This window comes from Maylandia zebra, unplaced genomic scaffold, assembly GCF_041146795.1.
Source record: "Maylandia zebra isolate NMK-2024a unplaced genomic scaffold, Mzebra_GT3a scaffold11, whole genome shotgun sequence".
Classification (NCBI taxonomy): domain Eukaryota; kingdom Metazoa; phylum Chordata; class Actinopteri; order Cichliformes; family Cichlidae; genus Maylandia; species Maylandia zebra.
In genome coordinates this window covers 5,622,492-5,627,933 of record NW_027490041.1, presented here as the reverse complement: position 1 = coordinate 5,627,933, position 5,442 = coordinate 5,622,492, and the positions used below count along the sequence as shown (strand labels likewise).

At 40.8% G+C, this 5,442-nt stretch overlaps 1 protein-coding gene across 1 annotated transcript in view; it reads right to left on the bottom strand.

The window, feature by feature from the left end:
* The window catches only part of LOC143415939 (uncharacterized), a 282,785-nt gene that overhangs the window by 213,077 nt on the left and 64,266 nt on the right, over positions 1 to 5,442 (bottom strand). The window lies entirely within an intron of this gene.

Genomic DNA, 5,442 nt, shown 5'->3' with positions numbered 1-5,442 from the left:
TCATCTGTGATGTTCTTGAATGTGTTCACGTGAAGATGGTACAAATAAACTGTCCTTTCAGCTTTAGCTCCTAATTTATTCATTATTTATGGATGTAGCACAGCAGCCGTCTCTTGATTAACACATGGAGGGCTCGGGATCTGATGGTGTCGTCTCCCTAATTTGCCCACTCAGTAAATCTCACTCATGGCCAAGAAATTGAAATAAACCTTGTTTCCCTGCTGGATAGTGATCCACTGTAACTCTGCTCCTCCTTCCTGTTTAGGATTTCTGTGGCTGAAGTAAAATTCCCTCCATCCATCACTTATCCCAGCTAACCCAAAGTGAAATAAAGTTTTGCTGGTCTTAAAAAAGCATTACAATAATGGGCATTACCAATGCAAACTGAATGATACAGAAGATGAAAGAAGAGACTTTGATCAGTTAATAAAGCTCATGATCTGGATTCATTGTGGCTGCTACACAGATACTTCTGGGTCACTTCTCTCAGTTAGGAACCTTCCTCACCAAACTGACTGTTGGACCACACCCCTGGTTTCATGAGAAATTGTTTCAGCCATGATTTCTCTTCCTGTATTTCAGAGTAAAGACTGAAGTGACAAATGGAAGCATGTTTAAAAAACACAATGTGAGAGAGACGTTGAGGTCCTTAGAAGTTACCCTGGGTTTTTCTGTCACCCTGCTAGATGTTACACACCTTGTTATTGGACTGATTTCTACTGCTGGACTACTCCTGCGGAGAGTAACAATACTCTTACTAATTAGCTCCCTTTCACACCTTTGGGGATATTTATTTTTGTGTTTGCAGCGCTGTGAGCCAGAACAGCGAGAGAAAAATCTGCAACAGCGACGAGCCGAATGCTTACGTTAGAGGTCTGCATTCCCGCGGCTGTCCCGCGGGAGCCACGGGACCCGACCAGATTTCTTGCGGCGCGGGAATAAATTTCCAAATAAAATGCGGTAGCGGTCGGTAACTCTGGTGTAATTTGAACGGGAGCGGGCGGTCTGAAAATATAGCGTGCCCGACATTTTTTCGGAACAGCATATCTGTGATTTCCTCATTCTAATTGAGCACTGGTACAGCCAGTGCTCACGCCTGTTACACGCACTGAGCGCATGGATCAGTGCTTTTTGCACGTGCATTTTACTTGCACAGTCTGTGACTCTGTGCGCGCATCACCTGCATCAGAGCGCGCTTTACCAACATGGCAGAGCAAACTGAAGATGCAATTTCCTTGAAGGACGTTCAGCTGGGATTAGACAACGGTCAGTTTACTTTAAGGAAACCCACATCAGGCAAGTCTGATGTATGGGAGTCTTTTTCATGCGTCATAGACGCAAATGGAAAAAAATTACCCTTTGTACAATGCGATAAATGCCTCAAAGTTTTACCCTTTTGCAGTCACAAGACTGGAACCTCAGGTTTAAGGTGGCACTCATGTCCCATCACAAAGGGGCAAACAAAACTGGCATTTACTAAATCTTTGCTGGTGCCAGAGAAGTTTAAAAAAGAAACCAGAGACAAATGTGTTCAGTTTGTTTGCCAAGACATTCGACGGTATGATACCATCTCTGGAAAAGGCTTCACACAGCTGGCCCAACATTTGGTCGACACAGCAGCAAGAATAGGAAAGTTCGATGTCTGTGAGATACTACCACACCCCACAACGGTGTCAAGAAATGTTGAAATGAGGGCTCAGAGTCTACGTAAACATGTTGTGGAGGAAATCACTGCAACAATATCGAAGTTTGGATGCGCTGTTACAGCAGACATATGGACAGAAACATATCGAAAAACGTCCTTTTTGTCTGCAACCATCCATTACGTTAATGAGCAATCTGAGCTACATTCAAGAGTGCTTTTTGCTGCCCCTTTTGACCCAAGCACCTCAAAGACAGGTGAAAACATTCGAAGGCACCTGCTGCAGAATCTCAGAGTGTTTGGCATTGATGCGACAGACATGGGCAAAAAGATTATTTTTGTCACAGATCGTGGAGCCAACATGATCAGTGCCTTACGAGAATACACGAGGCTAAACTGCACAGCGCACATACTAAACGTGACTCTCTCCAGTGCGTTTGGTACTGCCATAATCGAAAAGTCTCCAGAGATCGCTAGCCTTCTGACTGATGTTAAAAAGTTGGTTACATATTTCAAACACTCAGGACAGCAGGGCAAGCTTAAAAAGTCACTGAAACAATCCATAGAGACACGATGGAACTCTAACTTTGACATGTTAAATTCTGTCTTGGAACAGTACGAAGACATTGCATCTGTGCTGACTGAGAGCAATAATTATGACAAGATCGGACGCATTAGCATCAGTACTCTTAAGTTACTAGTATCATTCCTAAAACCCTTCAAAGAGGCAACTGACGACTTGGAAACTGATAACACAGCTCCCAGTGCCTCACTTGTTCTTCTGTGGTCTGTGCGATTAATTGAGCACTGTACATCAGCCACAAAAGACCCTCTGCTCTCTGAAATTGCAACCGTCTGTGTAACACGGCTGAAAGAATTACTGTCAGCAGACAGCACTTCATCCCATTCTGTTCACATGCTTTATAAAATAGCAACCTTTCTGACACCAAATCTGCGAGGTCTGAGAATGTTAGATGAAAGAGGGCGACAGAATGTGATACAGGGAGTCAAGGAGATGATCGATGATTTAAAGTTTGATCATGCATATGATGAGGATGTTGAACCAACACCTGCCAAAAGGCCTACTGTTCTTCATAAATTTTCAGATTGGGAGGAAGAGGAAGAATCATGTGGATCAAAATCACTAGATGTTCAGATTCAGGAGTACAGGACCATGAAACTTGAATTATCAAGTCAACAAAACATTTTGCAGTGGTGGAATTCCAACAGTTCCCAGTTCCCTGCCCTGAGCAACCTTGCAAGATTTGTCCTCTGCATCCCGGCAACGAGTGCACCTTCCGAGAGAGCATTCAGCCTTTGTGGTCGGATTTTGGAGGAGAGACGTTCAGTACTGAAACCCTCATCAGTCAGTGACATTCTTTTCCTGCATGGAAATTTAAAATAATTTGGATTTTTTAAGTAAGTTTCGTTCATTTGATTAATAGTTTATAATTTTGAGATGTCGTTTATTGTTGTATTTATATATGCATATTTTCTTTTGTAGGAGAGACCTTGAATTCGACATTGGGACATTTTTTCGTTAAACTGATAGTTTAAACAACCATTTAATTTCGCAGTGGCCAACTATTTTGTTCTTTTGTTTACAATTTTAAGTGACTTTTTTTTTTTTTCGTGACACTTTCCCTACTGTGTTGACAGAAAAATGTTACGTTTGTATTTTACATAAAAATAACAAGTAGGCCACAATGCTGTATTCGTTTTTATTTATTTTATTTTTGCAACACGTTTTCCATGTTAAAAGATAAATGTTGCATGTTGACAGATAAATGCATCTTGTTTAAGAAAAATAAATACAATCATTGCACAACCTGCAGTTTTATCTGTTATCTCTATTTTTTGGTGGTACCCCATTTAAATGTGAGATTTTGGAAACCAGATCTAAATTTAGCGGGAACGGTCGGGTCGGGTAGAAAATTATTCTAAGCGGGCAGCAGGTGAACAAAGACTGAATATACAGCGGGAGCGGTCGGGTGCGGTACAAAACCTTGCGGGAGCGGGCGGGAGCGGGACTAAAAAAACATTCCCGCGCAGACCTCTAGCTTACGTGAATCGCAGCAGCTGCACATGTGCTACGCTGAATTAGAGGATATCTTTGCTCTGGATTTCTATTTCTACTTTTTCATTTCTATATGATTCTTCTTGCATCTAAACAAAGATGATTCAATTTGCTAAATGTTGATGGCTCTTCGTGCTCAGGTGTAAATGAGATGTAATATTTGCTCTTGGTTTGGTTCTCCTGTACAGAACCTTGCAGTACAACAGAAACCTAAAAACATTATTTGTAGTTGTTATTCTTAGTTGTTCTGCTGCCTAAATACCACAGGGTCTGATTATGAAGTTATTGAGCTGCACATACTTTACGACCTGCTTAAGTTTGAGGTCACAGCGTCTGTAGAGCAGCTGGAACATAATGAAGTCTACAAGGTTAAAGTTTTCTCTTCAGTTATTGTTCTTTCTGCTGCTTGGTTTGATGGATCTGAGAGCTTTTGTTTTTATTATTGTTATTATAATTATCATTAATATTTTACTCTCTAGAAGCTTTAAAATAGTGTTTGTGTTTGAAAAAATTGATTTAAGAATTGAACAGAAACATCTGTCCTTCTGAAAATCGCCCAAAGGCACGGAGACAAAGTCAAAGGATGCAACCTGTAACTTTCTCTTCCTTCATGTCAGGACCATCATCCATGATTTATATAAAATGCATATAGCAACAGTAGCACTTTAGTTTGGACTTTATGATTTCTGTAACTGGAAAATATTATTTTGTTCAAAGACAGAAGTGACCGCATAGTTGCAACATCAAAGGGAAATATTAATTAATTAGCATCAAGTATATTTGTTGCTTAAGCGTTTGCACTATAACTTAAGTAGGATTATAACTTTTAAGGAAGGAAAGATTTCAGATATTTAGTTCACTGCTTCAGTTATTTTATATGAAATTAAAACATTTACGTTGGTCAAATATGATGCTCTAAATCAAATAAAAGTTTGAAAATAAATGATGTATTTTTAAATGCTGCAACAAATGTTCACAAAAAGTAACTATAATTAAAACCAGTTAAACAAAATCAAATGTTTGAATCATGCTTAACCAAATGCCAGGCTGGAGAGCTGAACCTAAAGTATACGTAGAAAGATTTCAACATCTGAGCAGTTTTTAATGTTTTTATCACATATAAATGTCACAGCAGTGGGTCCTGGCCCAATGCTTTGTGTTTTTGGTTTTCTTTGACTCTTGTTTTTCTTGGTTTTTGTTCTTCTTATTTATCAGGCTCTCAGTAATCTTAGTTCTCCCTCCCTCAGTGTTCATTTCAGCCTGTGTTTAGTTTCTGTTCCCGTGTCCCACGTTTCATCGTTTAATGTCGAGTCAGCCCTGTCTCTCTGTTTCCTGTGTCTCCCCAGTCAGCCCCGCCTCCCTCGGGCACTCATGTGTGATACAGAGTAATAAACCTGACTACTAAGAATAATCCCAAAGGGGCAAAGGCAGCGGTTAATTTAGCACATTTAGCATTAAGGGTACAGCAAGGATGTACTTTTACTTATTGTGGCAGGGGTGTGGTCTCTGGCCTGCTGCAGTGGAGGCTGGTGGCGGGACGTTGGACGGCACAGGTGAGGGTGATGGAGCTCATGACTCTCCCCTTTATAGTGACGGAGGAGACTGGCGTGGGGGAAGCGTGTAGTGGAGGAAGCCGAGGAGAGAGCTGGTTTCTGGCTACAAAGACGGCGTCAAACCAGAAAAGATTGCTCGTGGTCAAATAATGTGTAATAATAATGAAATA